Below are 21,253 nucleotides of genomic sequence, written 5' to 3'. Positions count from 1 at the left end.
ACTACTACTACTACTACTACTACTACTACTACTACTACTACTACTACTACTACTACTACTACTACTACTATTATTCCTCCTCCTTCTACCATTACTACTACTACTATTGCTACTACCACTACTACCTCCCAACCCCCATCATCATCTAACATTTACATAGTACTTGAAGTTTGCTAAGTACTTTACAAATATTAGTTTACTTAATTTTCATAGCAACCTGGGAGAGAGTATTACTTCTTATCCCTATTTTTCAGATGAAAAATCTGAGGCAAAAAGAGGATAAGTGACTTGCCCAGGGTAGCACAGTTAGTAAGTGTCTGAGACAGGAATTAAATTCAGGTTTCCTGACTCTGGGTTAAGTCCTCTATCAACTGTGCCAACTGTATGATTCTGTACATTAAACTGTATGTAATTCATTATAAGCACAGTAGAAGTTCAATGAATATGGATGAGATGGAAACAAAGTCAGTTTCCTAGAAAAGTGAAGCTTAATGTGAATTATTGAGGATGGTTGGGCTTCATATAGGCAAAGTGGAGGTAGTATACCATAGGCCTAGACCTAGGAAAAGGCAACAGCAGAGGTGCAATTACATTAGTGTAGTGGGCATATACATAAAATTTCAATGTTTTCAAAGGGCTTTATAGAAATTTCATTTCATCCTCACAACAACAGCATGAGGTGGGTATTATAGGTATTATTGTCCCTCTTTTATATTTATTTTTTTGCTTTTTTAGAGGGCAATTGGGGTTAAGAGACTTGCCCAAAGTACCAAGAGCTAGTAAATGTGTTAAGTGTCTGAGGCCAGATTTGAACTCAGATTCTCCTGACTTTAGGGCCTGTGCTCTATTCTCTGCACCACTTAGTCATGCCTATTGTCCCTATTTTAAAGAAGAATACATTTTGGGCCAGAGAATGTATATGATTTTTTCCCTGGTCACCCAATTAATAAGTGTTTGAGGTGGGACACATGCTTTCTATCTCATTATATGATGCTTTGCCAGTTAATAATGAATATGGTGTATTTAGTGGGGGCAGTGAGATGTTTGGTTTGACTGAAACAGAGGATGCATATTGGGGAACAGTGAGGAAGGAAGAACTAGACATAGGTGTTCTAACTGGAGGTGAGAGGCAAAAGGGTATTCTCAGTAAATGCTTTAGAAAAATTGGCAATGGATATAGGGGTTTCATTCAAGAGAAGAGGCTAAACATGGGATGACTTTCCAGGAGCCTGGTGCAGATATGACATGGAATGGGTTTAGACTTGTGCTGGCTGGAAGAATGGCCTGGGAAAGGAAGGGAAGAGAAAGACAAGGGAAGGGGCACATATTGTGCCAGGTTCTGTACAAAGGGTTTTATAAATATCATCTGAGGGAAGGACAATTGAAGTAGGATTTAAAAGAAGAAATGATGAATTTTAGGTAGTGTAGACCTATGGAATGATGGAAGGTTGTTAAATGATTGTACACATGGTACTCATTTAGTGGAGATGTGAGACTGTTGCCAATATTTCTGTCTCTTTTGCATGACTTTGAAACTACACTAAATATAAAGGACACTTTAATGAGCATGAAAGAAAATCACATCCAGATCCAATCATAGACAGTTTAAAGACACAGTCCCTACCTGTTCACTTGATTGTGTTCCTCAACTTCACTGGTATCTTTACAAATTTTTCCCTCTTCTAAAATCCATTAAAATTTCTCCAAAGTGCAGGAAAAAAGCAATGGATGAGAGGAAAGTAGCAAATATACATTTTCTTCTTGGTTGGTTTTTTTGTTTAACTAATTCACTAAGTAAAAATGTTGGTCTTTACACTATGGAAAAATGAAAAGAAATTCAATTACCTAGCAAGGAAGAAGGATTTAAAAAGCCCTAAAAAGTCTTTGCCAATTGCTGGAGTCCTTAGTCCCACAAACTGACAAGCTCAATTAAAGACTAAAAATGTTCAGAAATTTTCAAAAATAAAGGTAGCCTCATAAGAAACTCATGTCATCACAGAACTACAGTTAGAGAGGATCATGTAAGATATCTAGTCCAATCCTTTATTTGCAGATGAAGAAATGGAGGCAGAAGGGGATTAAGTGATTTGTGCCAATTTGGGAAGACAATCTACAGGCATCATGGCTTACTGACCTCCAAGACATGAAAAAACAAGCAAACAAATGAAAAAACAAAACCAGCTCAAGTCCTGATTCTGATATATATTGACTGTATTCCCTTAGACAAGTCCTTTTACCTGTCTCAGTATCGGTCCTCATTGGTAAAACAATGCCTACTTTAAAAGATCATGGTGAGAACTGAATGAGATAATATATGTAAAGCAATTTTCAAGACCCTTACATGTAATAGAAATATCAGTGTTTTTTTTTATTATACATAAAAAATCTGAGGTTGAGAAGGATTCAGTGATTTGCCCAAAGTTGCACAGATATTGCAAGGCTACACAGTATAATGAATAGAGAGATGGCTTATCTGGATGGTGAAATGTGGGTTCAAGTCACACGTCTAAAAGGTATTGACTATATGCCACTGGGCAAGTCATTTGACTACTTAATTATCTAGGTCAATGGAGTCAAACTTAAACAGAAATCAGTGCCACTCAACCACACATAAATATCTCTGTGGGCCACATATTGACTTAGAAAACCCCATATTAGCATTGTCTATTCTCTATTTTATTTATTTTCTCCAATATTTCCAAATTATATTTTAAACTTGTTTGAGTATCACTGGTAGCATTGTGAGGCAGATGTAGGCAGGGTCTGCCTGCTTGATACCTCTGGTCTAGGCAACTCTATAGAACTATAATTTGCAGAGAAAGACAGTTTAGTCACTTGGAAATTCTGTATATAAATGAAATCATGGGTCTAATCCCTATGCTTTCCCCAGAGGTAGTACTAGAGTAAGGATTTAAATTCAAGCCCTCTATTCTGAAAGTGCTTTGGAAAAATGTACACAAAGTTATCAAATTATGCATAATCTTTGACCCAGCTAAACTCTGAAAACATCAAAGAAATAGGCAAAGGATCTTTATATATGAAAATAAGCATAGTAGCTTTTTTCATAGCACAAATTGTAAACAGATTGTCTGCCTATTTGGGAATGACTGACCAAATTATGGCATATAAAATTAATGTAATATTATTGTGTCAAAAATTACAAAGTGAGAGGTTTAAGAGGAAACTGGAAAGACTTCTAGGAATTGATATAGAGGAAACTAAGCAGAACCAAGAGAGCACTTCCTAAATGACAGCATTAAAGAGCAAGAAACTTTGGAAAAATTTAAAACTCTCATCAATGCAATGAGAAAGAGTGAGCATAGAAGATTTATGGTGAATTCTGTGATGAACATCAAATGTAGAGAAAAAGACAAACATTTTCCAGTCTGATCAAGGTGGGAATTTGTTTTACTGTATTATGCCTATTTTTAAATTTTTTGTTTTTATTTGTTGTTATGGCTGCTGTTGTTTGATAGTGAGCACTAAGAGAGATATATTATGTAAAAATAAGAAATTGTTTATAAAATGTAAAAAATGTCCCAGATATAGACAAAAAAATTGGGATTCTGATTCTGGAGCCAATATTTATTCCATTGTAATGTGCTCATGTCTGATGGACAAAGATGCCACATTTGAATGATGCCATTCAAATGATGAAGGGAAGATAAATCAAATACAATAGTTCTCAGCTGTTGATATTGACATTTTCATCCTGTGTAGTCCAAAATTTGTTGGAATATTGTATGTGAATGTTAGGACCAAAAGAAATCTAAAATGAATCCAGAGGGCATTGAGAAGAGATATTTGTCAAAAGAAGTCTGTACCTTGTCTTGAACTATCAAGCATTTCATCTGAGATCTAATTTCTATTTCAGAGAATAAAGGTCCCCTCTTTTTATCTTTGGTTTTTGGTATTGATTTTTACTTGGTCTATAACTAAATGCTCTTTTTCAAGAGGTTTGTAAAGGAGAAAAGTGACATCAGAGAAAGAATTAACCCAGTTCCAATTTGATTTAAATTTCTAATCATCTGATTCTAAGAATCTTATTTCCTATTATCTGAACTTTTAAGTTCTGACCAATATTTGGCACGTTTAATTAAGGTTATTGAGTTCAAATTAGACATATTAGCAGTCTTTAAACTTAGTCAACTTAATGGCAACTATTGGCAGGTATACAGTGTATTAATGTAGATTCAGAAAAAGTAATGGACAATCAATGAACATTAAGAAGTGTTCAATATCAAGTATAATTCTATGTGCTACTTGGCAATTCATAAATGGTGGAACCAAGCATCAAACCTAGAAAGAAGGAGTAACACCAATAATTATGTTAAGTTACAGAACCCTGAGCATGAAACCTTAATCTTCCAAAAATCATTATTGAGTGTAAAAGATAGAGACCAGAAAATAGAAATGCAGTCCTATATTGTAATACTAGTAATTAACAGAAATGAAATAAAATTAAATATGCACCCAATATTGACTTTTGAGGTAGAATATTACTTTCTTACAAGATTTTGCTACGCTGATGTACATAATTTTTACATCATACTATTTTGAAATATATCCCTTCCTTGCTCCTCTACTCAAGTAACATTTCTTCTGTTACAAAGAAAAATTAAAAGGTTCATAAGAACTTATAGTAAATGAACTAAATTTTGGGATATATGTAACATTTCATACCTATAGCTTCCCATCTATGCTATGAAGAAGAGGAGGAGATATTTTCTTAATTTTTCTTCAGCATCAAGGTTGATTACTGTCTTCTTCAGGGCCTTGCCATTCTTCCTTCTGTTACCCTCCACATTGCCTTAATTTAACATTACAGTAGTACTACATCTCCTGGACTGCCTCATAGTTCCTTTTGAAACTGAATCCTAGAGGACAGTGCCACAATAGCAAAGAAAAGGCAGTGAATCACCTGAAGTCTCCCCCAAACCTCTCTAAACATTTAAAATAATTCCCTAAAAATTCCCGGAGTGACAGAGCTTATGAAAGAATAGGTTGAAATAATTTCCTAGCCAAAGACAACTTAGGAGGTTGACTTGATAGATCTTTTATGCTTGGGTGAGAGTGGAGCACAATCCAGTTCAGGTGCCACTATTATAGACTGTGGTCCAGCAAATGTTGAATTAGCCTTGTGAACCACTGCATTAGCAGTAGCTGTGGCTGCTTCTGAAGCTCTCAGTCCACAGATGAAAAGGAGGTCAAAAAACTGATCAGAAGGAGATTACAAGAGTCTCTTTTGATGGCACTAGGAGTAGGACTCTATTGATTGCCCATACTCAGATATGGGTGCCAGTCCTGGGTGGCAGTACCAGGGTGAGGGGAGCAGTAGGACACTAAAGCTTGTGGTCACAGTACAGCAGGGACTCTCATCACAGTACCATGGTAGAAAAGAGTGCTTGTGGTCACTCACAGACTGGAGTACAGGCCATGATAGTAGCAAATACACTTTTCCTTAGATCATACCACCTTGGAAAAACTGCAAGGTTATAGGTCCCTAGAAGTATCTTTGAAAACAGTTATGAAAAATCCCTGAAGCTTGGGACAATGCACTCTCCACCCTGGAAGCAGAGCCCCACTTTGAAAAAGAGTTAAAACTCAAGTAATAGTCTGGTAATGTGAACAAACAACAGGAAAAATTTCTGACCATAGAAAGTTACAATGGTGACAAAGAAAATCAAAACAAACACTCAGAAGAAGACACAGGCAAAGTTCCAGCATGCAAAGCCTCCAAGAAAAAATATTCATTGTTTTTGGGACATGGAAGAGTTAAAAATGATTTTGAAAATCAAGTAAGACAGGTCTGCCTTTGAGAAAGGAATTGAGAAAAGAAATGAGAGTGATGCAGGAAAATCATGAAAAATGAGTCAACAGCCTGCTAAAAGAGACACACTAAAAATACTGAAGAAAATAACACCTTAAAATCGACTAGGTCAAATGGTAAAAGTAATACAAAAAGCCAATGAGGAAAAAAAATGCTCTCAAAAGCAAAATTGGCCAAATGGAAAAAGAGACACAAAAATTCACTGTAGGGAGTAAAACTCTTTAAAAAGGGAGTTATCCAAATAAAAAAGGGAGGTACAAAAGGTGATTGAAGAAAATAATTCCTTAAAAAACAGAATTGAGTAAATTTAAGGTAAGGACTTCATAAGAAATCATTAACAATAAAACAAATTCAAAAGAGTGAAAAAAAATAGAAGACAATGTGAAATATCTAATTGGGAAAAAGCAATTTACCTGGAAACTAGATCCAGAAGAGATAATTTAAGAATTACTAGGCTACTGGAAAGTCATGATAAAAAACATCTAGGCTTCATATTTCAAGAAATTACCAAGAAAATCTTCCCTGATATTACTAAAACCAGAGGTTTAAATAGAAATTGAAAGAATCCACTGATCCCATCCTTAAGAGATCCCCAAATTCTGACTCCCAGGAATATTATAGCTGAATTCTATAGCTCCCAGGTAAAGGAGAAAATATTACAATCATCCAGAAAGAAATTATTCACATATCATTGAACCACAGCCAGGATAACAAAAATTTGGCAGCTTTTACATTAAAGATTTGGAGGACCTGGAATATGATATTCTGGAGGGAAAAGGAGCTGGGATTCTGAGTATACTCCTTCAGGGAAAATACAAAAGTATATTTGCCCAAAAAGGACTTTCAAGCATTCTTGATGAAGAGGCCAGATTTGTAAAGAAAATTTGACTTTCAAACACAACACTCAAGCGAAGCATAAAAATTTTAATAGGGAAGGTCAAACATAAAGGACTTAATAAAGTAAACTGCATTCTGACATGGGAATATGATACTTGTAGGAACTTTCTCATAATTAGGGCAGTTAGAAGGAATACACACACACAAAGGGTACAGGTGTGAGTTGAATATGAAGGGATGCTATCTAAAAAAATAAAGTTAAGGGGTGAGAAGAAGGAAAGCATTGGGAGAAAGATAAAAGAAAAGGTAGAATGGAGTAAATTATCTCACATAAAAGAGGCAAGAGAGAGTTTTTGCAATGGAAGGAAAGAGGGGGGAGGTGAGGGAGAGTATATGAACCTTCCTCTCATCAGAATTGACTCAAAGAGGGAATAATTGTGTGTACCCTATAGGAGAGGAAGAGGCAAAGGAGATAAGAGAAAGGATAGAGGTGGTAGTCAGAAGCAAAACACATCTGAGGAGAGACAAGGTAAAAGGAGAGAGAGAATGGAATAAATGGGGCGGGATAGAATGGAGGAATAGCTATCAATAGTAACTGTGAAAAAATTGAAGCAAATTTCTCTGATAAAAACATCATTTCTCAAATATATAGAGAACTGAGTCAAGTTTACAAAAATAAGAGCTGTTCTCCAATTGATAAATGATCAAAAGATATGAACAGTTTTCAGATAAAGTAATCACAGTTATGTATAGCTATATGAAAATATTCTTGAAATCACTATTGATTGTAGAAATGCAAATTAAAACAATTCTGAGATACAACCTCATACCTGTTAGAATGACTAATAGGACAGAAAAGGAAAATGATCAGTGTTGGATGGGGATGTGTGGAAAAAAATGAGATGTTAATGCCCTGTTGGTGGGGTTGTGAACTGATTCAACCATTATTTAAAGCAGTTGGAACTATGCCCAAAGGGCTATAAAACCATGCATAACCTTTGACCTAGCAATACCACTAGTAAGTCTATACAGAAAAAGAAAAAAAAAATCAAAAAGGAAAAAAGCCCTATGTGCACAAAATATTTATAGCAGATCTTTTCTGATGGCAAAGAATTGGGAATTGTGGATATGCCCATCAGTTGGGTAATGGCTAAACAAATTGTGCTATGTGGTTATGATGGAATACTATGGTGTTATGAGAAATGAAGAGCAGGATGCTCTCAGAAAAACTTGGAAAGAATTACATGAACTGATGCAAAATCAAATATATTATGTAAGAAGTAACTGCAACATTTAATTGTTTAATTAATAATAATATGATATATTATTAATAATAATATTAATATTAATAAATGCAATCATTTAAGATGATTAACTATGAATGACTTAGTGGTTCTCAGCAATACAGAGATCCCAGATCTCTGAAGGACTAATGGTGAAAAATGCTACCCATCCCCAGAGAAAGAAATTATTGTGTCTGTATATAGACTGAAGCATACTTTGAGAAAATGTCTTTACTTTTTTTGGTTTCTTTTTTTTGGTCTATGTTTTCTTTCCCAACATGACTAATATGGAAATATGTTTTGTATGACTATACATGTATAATCTATATCAAATTATTTGCCTTTTCAATGAGGGGGTGGGGAAAGCAGAAAGGAGAGAGTTAGGATCTCAAAGTTTTAAAAATGAATGTTAAAACTGTTCATTCATGTAATTGAAGAAAAATAAAATTTTAAATAAATTTATATGAAAAAAGAAACTGAATCATACTCTCTAAGTAATTTCCCCATAATAGTAGTATATAAGCTTCTTCAGGGTAACAGACAGCCTATTTTTTTATTTGTATTTCCAGAATTAGCACAGTGATTAGTATTGAGGGCTTACTAAACACATTTCATTTATTCTTTTAATTACTCATTCATTATAATTGCTCAGTTTTCAGTTTGTTTTTATTCTTTTTACTTCCATTGTAGTCTCTATCTATCTATCTATCTATCTATCTATCTATCTATCTATCTATCTATCTATCTATCTATCTAATCTGTCTGTCTAGCTATCTACCTATCATTTTCCTGGTTATGTTTATTTTGTTATAATTTAGTTTGTATATCAGTCCTTCTGATGAGGTGTGTTTTTATTCCTGAACATTATTAAATGGTAATTGCTTTGATTCTTTTGTAAGACTAAGTGCTCCAGACTTAGGGAAGAGTTCTTTAGTTTTAGGTATTCTTAAAAATTCCTCTTCCCTGGTACATAAATTTTTTTCATGTTCCTCTGCTGCTAGGTAAAAAAAATTCATTTAGTGACTTGGTTAAAGAACTAAAACCAGTAAGGAAGAATATGTATATTTGTTTCTTCCTTTCCATTCATCACATTTTCTGCATAATGGAGATGATTCATGGCTATTGGATTCCCTAGGGCAATAGTTCTAAGTAATGAAGGGAAAGGATAAACAGGATACACAGAATATATAGAAATGATATATAGAATAAAATACATAGAAAGATATAGAAATGTATCTATATCATCTATTTATCACTATCATCTCTTTTCTATCACTAGCTCTATCTTTATCTCTAGTCACCTTCAGATAGGAGTCAAAAATACTTCAATGGAAAATGAAATTTTCCTTAATGATCTGATGGATATATTATTTCATTAGTATTAGTTTCTTTGCTAAAAGTCTCTCCCCACTGAAGTTCATCTTCCCCTGAGATGTTTAAATTGTCTTCCTAAAGCTTAAGTTTGGTTATGCCACCCTCCCACCCCCAACAAACTCCAAATGCTCCTTATCCTTGTAGTAACAAATATAAAATCCTCAATATTCAAAATTAATGTGTGATCTTTGTTTTATTGCAATTCCATTTACATTTTACTTTGTGCATGTAGTTCATCTTTTATTTGTTACTAATTTAGTGCTAATATTGTGTCATTATTATTGTTTACATATAGAATAATATATGTTACTATTTTCTGAACGTTAAAATTTATATTTTTTGAATAGCATGTTTTCAAATTCAATATTTTGGAATTATTGGACATTTTAAAAATATTATTACATTCTCTCACTCTCACTCTTTATTTTGAGATGTTTCCTGAATTTAGTGTTGGTTTTTTCTTATCTATTCTGTCACTGTCCTTTATTTGAATAGATTAGTTCATCTACATCTAGCTTTATTTTCTTCCATTTCTTATGTATTACTTTTTTGCCCCTTCTTACATATGACTACTTGTCACTCTGATTTGTTTTGTTTATATTACTTTGGTGCTTATCTATTCCAATCTACTATACTATCTTTTCCCCTTTGAACATTCTACTCTAAATTCCTTTAGTTTATTTAAAATGTGAACACATTTATTTTTATTTATTTCAATTTCATCCTTTGATCCTTGTCTTTCTCTGACTGGATAAAAATATGATAAAAAAAACTGTTTTCCCCATTCAAACTTTTCCTTTAAAAAACAATCTTTTGTGGTCTCTTTATTCAACAAACTTTATTTATATTGTCCTCATTCTAATATCCTCTGAATTTTATTCTGAAATTTATAGGCCATACTGTTAGTAATTTAATTTGTTTTCTGCCTCTATCATGAGGATAGAGATTATGGATTACAAAATTGGAATTCTTTCCTCTATGCTGTTTTTACTGAATTTGTAGATTTGTCTGTATTCTCAATCCCTTTCTTTTTTTTTTTCTAAGCTCTTCTTTTAACAATATCAGTTGATGAAGGAAGCAATGCCATATGGAGGAATTTCCTGTGTCTTGAGTTGTGAGACATAAACCTAACTCCTCATCAGTTACTATTCCGACTTATCTAAACTTGTATCACTTTGGGTATTGACACTCTGGGTTGGTATCACTCTTGGCTATCCCCTTTCATAAAGCAGAATGTAGTCAGTTGGTCAATAAACATTTTTGTTTTTTGCTTTTTTGAGGGGGAAAGGCAGGGCAATTGGAGTTAAGTGACTTGCCCAAAGTCACATGGCTTTTAAGTGCTAAGTATCTGAGCCCAGATTTGAACTCAGGTCCTCCTGACTCCAGGTCAAAGATCAAAACACAAACTCAGGAAAAAAACAACAATGTCAAAATTGCTACAACTAAAGCCTCAAAAATAAGAATTGATAAGAATTGTTTGCAGACCATTGGAGAACTTAATTTTTTAAAGTAAGAAAGGTAGAGGAAAAATTAGGAAGAGAAATGAACATGATGGGAGAAAATCATGAAAAAAGAGCTAACAATTTGGTAAGGGAGGTGAAAAAGAATTACTGAAGAAAACAACAGTTTAAAATCAGTATAGGTCAAATGGTAAAAAAAAAAAGGCACAAAAATCTAAGGAAGAGAAGAATGTCCTGAAAAGCAGAATTGGTCATATGGAAAAAGAGGTACAAAAGTTTACTGAAGAAATACTTTCTTAAAAATTAGAATTGGGCACATAGAAGATAATAACTTTGCAAGACAGCAAGAAACAATGAAACAAAGCCAAAAGAATGAAAAAAAGAAGACAATGTGAAATATCTCTTTGGAAAAACAACTGACTTGGAAAATAGATTCAGAAGACATCATTTAAAAATTATTGGACTAACAGAAAGCTATGACCAAAAAAAAATTCAGAAATAACTTTTCAAGAAATTATCAAGGAAAACTGCTATCATTTTCAAGAACCAGAGGGGAAAATAGAATTAGAAAGAATCTACAGTTCAACTTCTGAGATTCCAAAATGTTAAATTCCCAGGAATATCATAGTCAAATTCTAAAGCCTCCAGTTGTAGAAAATACTGCAAATAGCTAAAAAAAAAAACCTAACTCAAATACTGGTGAATCACAGTCAGGATCACACAATATTTAGAAGTTTCTACATTAAAGAATATGTAGAAGGTATGGAACATGACATACTATCAGGCAAGATAATAACCAAGAATCACCTACGGAGGAAAACTGAGTATAATCTTTCAGGGTAAATAAATGTTAATTCAATTAAATAGATGACTTTCAAGCATTCCTGATGAAAAGACCAGATCTGAGAAGAAAATCTGACTTTCAAATGCAAGGCTCAAGAGAAGGATAAAAAGGTAAATTGGAAAAGGAATTCATAAGGGATTCAATAAGGTTAAACTGCTTACATTCCAACATGGGAAAATGATATTTGTAACTCCTAAAATCTTCATCATTATAAGAACATTAAAGAGTATAAATAGAGAGGATATAGGTATGAGTTGAATATGATGGAATGATTATTTTAAAAATAAAATTAAGGGATGAGAAAGAGGAATGCACTGGTATACGGGGAAAGGAAGAGGTACGCAGTAAAAAGGAAGAGAATGTGGTAAAGGACCTAAAAAAAAGAGTTACAAAAGTTTTTATAGTGGAAGGACAGATTGGTTAGGAAGTGAGTGAGTTTATCTTACTCCCATCAGAACTGGCTCAAAAAGATAATAACATACATGCTCAGTTATAGGAATCTATTTTACTACACAGGAAAGTATAATGGAGAGCTAATAGTACAAAACTAAAACTTGGAATTCTGCCTTTCTCTTTTCTTCCTTCTTCCTTGTAGTAATTCCTGAAAGGAAAGGGAAAAAATGATATCATCTGGTTCATTACCCTTGACTTATAAGGATTTCCATAAGGGACAGGGGTAGGAACTGGACCTGTGATTCCTTTTGGTATAGGAAGCTCCTCAGAAAGGGAACTTCTACTAGGGTATGTCAGCACTTTCTCTGCAACTTATAGTGTTAGACAGGTGCTAGAGCACTGAGAGGTTTTCTTTGGCTTGGAGTAGCACAGTTAATTTTTGCCAAAAGCATGACTCTGACACAGTTTTTCTTGACTTCAAAACCATCTCTGTATACACTCTACTTGTCTTCTCCTTCCATGCCTTCCTCAAAGAAGGAGTCAAAAAACTGACTACAGTGTGTATTGTTTTCTTCAACAGTAATGGTGACTGATAGAGAAGTTCTTGGCTTACAATGGATTTCTTTAGTTGTTTAAAATCAATTGATTCATTAAACTTGGGATCCTAGTGTCACTATGGAAGATGTACCATACTTTTGTTAAATTAGTAAAGAGAAAGTATTTTTTAATGAATATAGCCTTAGGAAACCAAAGATTAAAAAAAGATATTATAATGTATGCCAATACTCCAATGAATTTATGATCTGATAGACATGTGTATGTCTCCTTATGAAACAGATTAAAATCCAACTATATCTTCCTTTCCTGTTTCTTTACATTGGTTTTCTACAAAGAGCCTGTCCAATTTATTTGTGGATTTTTGTTTCTTTTTTTTTAGACAATAATTTGTCATTAAATTTATTTTAAATAAATTATTTTAATATTATTATCATTTATACTTATCAATTTATTATCGTTTATATAATTTATTATTACTTATAATGATATTAATTTATATTATTTATTATCAATTATAGTGATATTAATATCATTAAAATTATTTTTCTTTGTATTTTCAGGTTTTCATTCTTTTTTTTTTAAGCTTTAATTTATTAATTTGTTTGATTCCTTTTAGTTTACAGGATTCAATTCCACAATTCCTTGAATTTCACATTTTGTCCCCCTCCCTTCCCTCCCCCCCATGGTGGCTTATAATCAAGTATAGGATCTGTAATACTTTCACATTATACAATGGTCAGGTTATAAGGATGGATTGTACCAGCTGGAATGAAAAATGGTAAAGAGGACATAAAATCAAATAAGAGAATGAAAAAGATCAGGTATTTTGCTTCCACCTGGATATAAATTTAGTTCTTTCTAGTTCTTTCTCTGGATGCACGTTTTTCTCTCCATTATGCATCTTTTGGGATTGACTTATATCCCTGCATTGTTGAGAAGAGTCCAGTCTATCAAAGTTGGTCATCACACATACGTTGTGTCTGTAATTGTGTACACATTCCTCCTGGTTCTACTCTTCTCACTCAGCATCAGTTCTTTTAAGCCTCTCCAGGTAAATATGAGGACCGCCTGCTCCCCGTTTCTTATGGCGCAATAGTATTCCATAACATGCATATACCACAACTTGTTCAGCCATTCCCCAATTGATGGGCACCCCCTTAATTTCCAATTCTTAATTGAGTCAATTGTATAAGAATACAAGTCATTCCCCAATTGTGATGATATGAACAGGCAGTTTTCAGAGAAAGAAATTAAAGCTGTCTATAAGCACATGAAGAAATGCTCTAATTCACTATTGATTAGAGAAATGCAAATCAAAACAACTCTGAGGTACCACATCTCACCAGTTGGATTGGCTAAGATGACAAAACAGGAAAATGACAAATGCTGGAGAGGATGTGGGCAAACTGGAACACTAATGCATTGTTGGTGGAGTTGTGAACTGATCCAGCCTTTCTGGAGAGCAATCTGGAATTATGCCCAAAGGGCTATAAATACTTTCATACCCTTTGATCCAGCAATACCACTCCTAGGGTTATATTCCAAAGAGATCATAGAAATGGGAGAAAGACCCATATGTACAAAAATGTTTATAGCAGCTCTTTTTTTGTGGATTTTTGTTTCTTAATATTATAAGTATACCAATGTAACACATGACATATTCATCATTTATCTCTTCCTCTAGGGCAATATATATGTACACCAAAGATGTTCACCACTGTCAACATTATAATAAATGTTTGGAAATTGATTCAAAATTAAAATTATGTGTTTTAACCTACTATTTTAGCTGTCATTTTGAAGGACCAATGATTCATTAGATTCAACCCTGCGGGAAACCTAGCTCATCATTGCAATGACAATGTTGGCGACATTAAATACTTGCCTCACAAACAGATGTTTGCAAAAAGATGAAACAAGGAGAAAATAATCTGTTATCACTGACATCTGTTTCCCTATTTTGTCTGTTTTCATCATCCATTGAAGGAAAGTGAAGAGACTCAAAAATTTCATTAATAGCTCTTTATTCTTCCTGTCCTACAGCTTTAGGCCAATGCCAAGGCCAATAGCAAATACATTGAAAAAATACTTTTTGTAGTCTACTGGACCATGGTACTGTAATTTTCTCATCATTAAAGAATAAGTTGTATGTAGAGCCTTTCTTCATGGATATTTTCATTTGTCTCTTTTATTTTTCCTATGTGGAGTTTGAATCCAGATGAAATATGTTTTTTTATTTAATTAGAAATCCATCCTGGATGAAATTTTAGGTGCTGAATTTTAGGTATACATTAAGAGAAATGAAAGCTAGAAAGAGAATAATAGGAATGGCCTCAGGTTAGAAACAAAATTCATATTTTGTCAGGACTAAAGCATTTTGAATTTAGTATCAAGATAAAACCAGGAGAATTCTGAAGTCCTTTCACTGAGGATTGTTTTTAAATGTCAACTCCATAACCCAGGATACTCTTAGAAGTGTAATTCTATTTTCATTGCATTCTTGAGTGGAAATGAATTGCAATTAAGATGGCAAATCATCATTGTAAAAAGGGTTTCAAACAGATAAGCTGAAAATATGCATCAATGAGTGTTTTAACATTTGTCTTCCCAGGTTAAAGGGAAGTGGAAAGTAGTGAGAGATGATTTGAAAGAGTTTCAAATATAACTTATGTTCCAATCTGTCAATTTTACCTCAACACCAGTGTAGTCCTTAAGAAAAAAAGAGGGTGGGGGTGACTAGGGGTTGTGGTGAATAGAGCACCAGCCCTGGAGTCAGGAGGACCTGAGTTCAAATCTGGCCTCAGACACTTAACACACACACATACACACACACGCGTGCGTGCACGCACACACACAGACACATACACACACACACAAAACTAGCCATGTGACCTTGGGCAAGTCACTTAATCCCAACTGCCCTACCTTCCCCCCTCCAAAAAGCAAAAAAGGATTAAAAAAATAAAAAAAGAGATTTAAATTACTTAAAAGCAACAAAATCATGCCTCTAGTGAAATGTTTTAACAATGAAAAATATTACAAACAAAGAGAGTAGAGATTTGATTCAAAGAATATAAAATTTCCCTAACATTTCACTAAGTTATGCTCACTACAAAGGTTTAGAGAAAGGGTAGGATTAAATAAGGCACAAATTGTAAAGTGCTTAGCATGGTGCCTGACACATAACAAGTGCTATATGAATATTAACTTTTATTATTGCTATATGGTAATTTACTCAGTTATAATAGAGCTGTAACTATATCATGTTCTTGAAACTCTTCAAGATATTATTCCAAAATGAAGAGAACTACTTCAAATTTCTCATTCTGGACTTTGACCAAGGTTAACTTTTTCAAACCTCTCTCTTGGCAAGATTCAACAACTAACATTTCATAGTATCTTGTCTAATGCTACAAGTGTCACACAAGAATGGATTATTGTTACTCAGAGATAGGTTTAACTAAAGACTTCAGATGGTAGATAGAAGCCTGAGTTTATCTTATCTAATTTTTCCTTCTATAGAGAAATGGAAAGAACAAATTGGGCCAGATATCAGAGAATAAAGAAAGGTCTTCTCATCTTTTCATGACTTTGAATACAACTTCCCCATCCTTCAAGACAACATCTTTGAAGATCAAAAAGTCAAGCTATTATTTTCCTTGTCTAAAGAAGTTTTTATTAGTAGTTTAAATTATAGTGGAAATTATCAGAATAAGGGTAATATCATAACAGAGAAATGGTCAAAATATGAATGGATGGTTCCAAAAGGAAGAAATCCAAAGTATGGACAAGTATACAAAAATATCCAAAGAAGCAATAATTAGAGAAATACACATTAAAATAACTGAGTTTCTATTTCCTGCAATTTGGATTGGCAAATATAAAAAAATGGAAAGGCTGAAGAAAAACAGGAACTCATTGCTCTTTGTGTAGAGATGTGAACTGATCTAACTATTCTAGAAAGAAATTTGGAAGTCTACCCCCAAGGTTAATAAACTTTGTATACCCTATGGTGCAGTGATACCACTTTTATTCTTATACCCCTAAGAATATAAAGAATAAAAAGACCAGCATATACAAAAATATTTATAGCAGTTTTAACATTAACAATGAACAGAAAAGTAAGGGAGTGCCCATGAACTGAAAAAAAATGCCTAAAGAAATTATGATAAATTAATGCACTGCAATATTACTGCATTGCATGATGTGATAAAAGGTATGGATTTGGAGAAATATGGGAGATTTTTAAATGAAATGATGTTAAGTGAAATCAAAAGCAACAGGAAAGTGCTATTTAATTTTATACATTTTACATGATAATAATATTGTAAAGAAAAATAACTTTGAACAGCCTAAGAAATCTGAACAATGTATTTTGTGCCTCCTTTACCTGAGATAATTTCCCCATTTTTCTCTCCCTTAACCCTACTCCCAGTACACTCCCATTTCTCACCTTTTATGTTTTTTAATGAAATTATATTATCACAGTCAACTCACACTAGTGAATTTATCTCTGTAAACTTCTAACTGCCCTAATAATGATGAAGTTCTTAGGAGTTTCAAGTGTCATATTCCCACATAGAAGTATAAATAATATTTAATCTTTTATGATTTCTCTTTCATGTTCACTTTTAATGATCATCTTGAATCTTGTATTTGAAAGACTAAATTTCTATTCAAGCCCTGGTCTTTTCATCAGGAATTCTTAAAAGTCTTCTATTCATTAAATATCTATTTCCCCCTGAAGGATTATAAACAGTTTTGCTGAGGAGGTTATTCTTGGTTTTAATCTTAGATTCTTTCCCTTCCAGAATATCATCTTCCAAGCCCTTCAGTCATTTAAGGTAGAAACTATTAAATCTTGTGTGATTCTGACTGTGGCTTTATAATACTTGAATTATTTCTGACTGCTTGCAACATTTTCTCCTTCAATGGGGAGTTCTGGCTTTGGCTATAATATTCCTAGGAGTTTTCATTTTGGGACCTCTTTCATGAGGTAATTGATGGATTCTTTCAATTTATATTTTATTCTCTAGATATAACATACCAGGGAAGTTTTCCCTATAATTTATTAGAATAAGATGTCTGGGCTCTTTCTTTGATCATCTCTTCCAGTTTGTCCAATAATTTTTAAACCATCTGTCCTCTATTTTCCAAGTCAGTTGTTTTTACAATGAGATATTTCACATTGTCTTCTTTTTTATTCTTTGACTTTGTTTTATTTTTTCTCGGTGTTTCATGGCATCATTAGATTCTACTTGTCCAATCTAGCTCTTTAGAAATGATTATTTTCATCAGTAATATTTTGTACCTCCTTTTCCATTTGTCAAATTCTACTTTTTAAGGAGTTCTTTTTCAGTGAATTATTTTATCCTTTTCCCATTTGGTCATTTCTGCTTTATAAAGACTTCTCTTTAGTGGATTTTGTGCCCCCTCCTTTTCTCTCTTTTACAACCACACCCACATCCCACACCCATACCATTTGGCCACTTCTATTTTTTAACTGTTTCCATCATCAATTTTTGTGTCTTTTTTCCAAAACCAATGTGTTGACTCTATTTTCTCAAATTTCTTATATTAGTCTCATTTCTTTTCCCAATTTTCCTCATCTTTTATTTGATTTTTAAAGACCTTTTTGTTCTTTTCCCAGGAATTCTTGTTCATTTTTCCAGTCTATGTTTTGAATTTTAGCTTTTTGTTCAAGTTGGCCTCTACTCACAGGATTAAGGGGACACTGTCCCAAACTTCAAGTTTTTTATGCTGCCATTTCAAGAGGTAGTTCTGGGAGTCTCTAAGTTTTCGGTGCTTTCAACATATGATCTAAGGAGATGTATGGTAGATGCTCTCCTGGCTTATTATCTGATCTTTACCCAGGAAGGTACCTTGTTTCCCCAGAGCTTTGAGCACTGGCACTCTTCTTGTCCTTGGCAGTATCATCAGTCCCCTGCTTTCCTGTAGCCATAAGCACTATTGTTCCTTCCTGTCTTGGAACTGAGAGGAGGGACCCTACTTCCTTGTTACTCTCCAGAAGTTCTCTTATCCACACTAGAACTGTGACTAAGGTACCTGCTCCTTTGAAGCCACATGTACGATTGATCGCTCCTTTTGTACCTGGAACTGTGATGCAGGTCTCTGATTTCCTGTAGCCATAATCATTTGTGTTCCTTTCTGTCTTTGGACTGAGATCAGGCCCATGTTGCTTTGTGAGTGGCCACATATGCTCTTCTTGCTCTGGATTTGCTGCCAGGGCCCCTGCTCCCCTGTAGCTGCAAGGACTAGCACCCCTCTTCTCCTTGGAACTTTAACACTGAACGGCATATGGGTATTTAAAGGTCTCTGTTGTCTTTTGTCTGACTAGTTGTATGACCCTTTTACTGTCTGTGGACTCTCCTGAAGCTGCTGCTGTCCCTGTTGCAGCCACTTCCAAAACCTGCTGCTGGCATTGTTGTATGGTTTGGCCTGCACTGTTTTCCAGGTCCAACTATTGCTCCAATGTGATAGACCTTTCCTGCCAACATTCTAAGTTGTCTTGGACCGAATAATTTTTTCAACCCAGTTTTTATTGATACTGTTACTTTAGAATTCAATTTGAGGCATTATTTTAAAGCTTTTTTGGAGGAAGTTTTGGGATAGTTTAATGTGGTTCTGCCTCTACACTGCCATCTTGGCTGGATTTCAGGAAATGCTGAATTTGTTTTATACTATGAGGGAAAATCAACAGCATGTACTTGGTGGAAATTCATGACTTTGTGTTCTTTTTCTGATCTGCTATTAAATATGGAAATTTTTAGGGATATATTTTTTTAGGGTTTTAGGGAGTTAAGAATAAGAAAAATAAAAATACGGTAGAAACCAAAACAAAGACAACCATTGAGATTGGTTTTTGATGTTTAGTTAAATGAATTTAGTCAAAGGAGTGCCTCTCCCCTTTGGAAGGAAATATTCTTATTTTATCTTTCCAGTTCCTGAATTTATTTCTCTGAGTGATATACCTTTCAGGGAGACATCATGGCTTTCCATCGATGTTTTGTATACTGCCATCCTTCCAGCATTTCCAGATACAAGCAAATCATAGAATAGCTTTATATTTATTTTAAAATATACATAAAATTAGCAGTTACCCACAACATAGATGATGGTAATTTCCCATAAGCTTTCGCAACTGACAGTATCAAAAGTCTTGGTCATATTTACACACATTTTGTATAGACTTCTGTTCTGCTTCTGGCACTTCTCCTGGAGTTGTTGGGCAGTAAAAACCATATCAACTGTTCCTCAACCCTTTCTGAGGCCACAATGCCTCTCAGGTAGATGACCATCTTCCAGGTGAAGAATCAGCCTATTAAGAAGGATTCTGGCAAGAATCTTGGCAGTAATGACTAAGAGAGAAACCCTCCTATAATTGTCACAGGGAAATCTATTTCCTTTATCTTTATATACAAAGACAATGGAGGTATCCTTGAATTTCTGGGGGATAATCTCCTCTTACCATATAACCTGGAAATTTTCATTCAGTTTTTGTATGAGCCATGGACTCCCTACCTTGTAAATTTCAGCTAGAACAGAATCAGCACCAGATGCTTTGCCACATGAAAGGAGCCCAATGGCATCCAAAACTCTTCTTCAGTTGGACCTTCAATTAGGGAAGGATTGACACCAACCCTGAGGTAAATGGTCAATTACCTTAGCATTAATTGATGATGGTCTGTTGAGAACACTATGGAAGGGTTTAGTCCATATCTCCAGGATCATATCCTTACCACTAATCAATGTGACTCCATTAGCATTGAGTAGCTGAGATGCACCATAGGTCCCTGGCCCATAAATAGCCCTCAGGGAATCATAGAAGTGCCTTGGAATGTTATTATCAGCATAAAGCAGGTGTTCCATCATCCACCTCCACACCATCCATACATGAACCATTGGTTGCAGCAAATGGAGAAGTTTTGAATGATGTGAATTAATTCACTTAACTTGCTAGTGTACTTTCCTGGGATGTACACATTGCTAATGAGATTGATGCATGCATTGCCAGTGCTAGCTCATTTTTTGGGAGGATCCAAAGAAAACTAAGGGAGAGAAGAGATATTAGACTGAACACCAAACTGAAGGTCTACAGAGCCATTGTGCTGACCTCATTGTTGTATACCTAGACAGTATGCCAGTGTCACACTAGGAAACAGAATAGCCTCCATTTGAATTGTTTTAGGAAGATTCTGAAGATCACCTGGCAGTATAAAGTACCAGACACTGAGAACCTTACTTGAACTAAACTGCTAAGCATGCAAACTGTGCTTCAGAGAATGCAACTCCAATGGACTGATCATGTTTTTTCAATGCAAAATGTATGCTTGCCAAAAAAAAAACATTTATGGAGAACTCAAACAGGGCAAATGCTCACATGGTGGTCAGAACAAACAATACAAGGATACTTTCAAGATTTCTCTTAAGAACTTATGAATTGATTGCATGATATGGAAGACACTGGAACAGGACTGCTCAGCATGACTTGACCACATCAGAGGTCTGTGCTCTATGAGCAAAGCAGAATTGAAAGAGCTCAAAGGAAACACAGGATGAGAAAATTTAGAGAATACACCCCAAATGTTCACACAGACTATTTGTGCACAACCTGTGGTAGAGCATTCCAAACTCATATTGGTCTGATCAGCCA

General features: G+C 34.3%; 1 pseudogene; it reads right to left on the bottom strand.

Annotated features, from left to right (window-relative positions):
- Window positions 1-18,897, bottom strand: part of LOC138148875 (tRNA (cytosine(34)-C(5))-methyltransferase, mitochondrial pseudogene) — a 160,419-nt pseudogene extending 141,522 nt beyond the window's left edge.
- Window positions 18,898-21,253: the final 2,356 nt, after the last annotated feature.

The sequence above is a fragment of the Petaurus breviceps genome, unplaced genomic scaffold (assembly GCF_028583685.1).
Source record: "Petaurus breviceps papuanus isolate PSGF00001 unplaced genomic scaffold, PetGlider_PUasm1.0 90842, whole genome shotgun sequence".
Taxonomy (NCBI): domain Eukaryota; kingdom Metazoa; phylum Chordata; class Mammalia; order Diprotodontia; family Petauridae; genus Petaurus; species Petaurus breviceps.
Note: the sequence above shows the minus strand (reverse complement) of the source record. Positions and strands in the feature narration are given on the sequence as shown.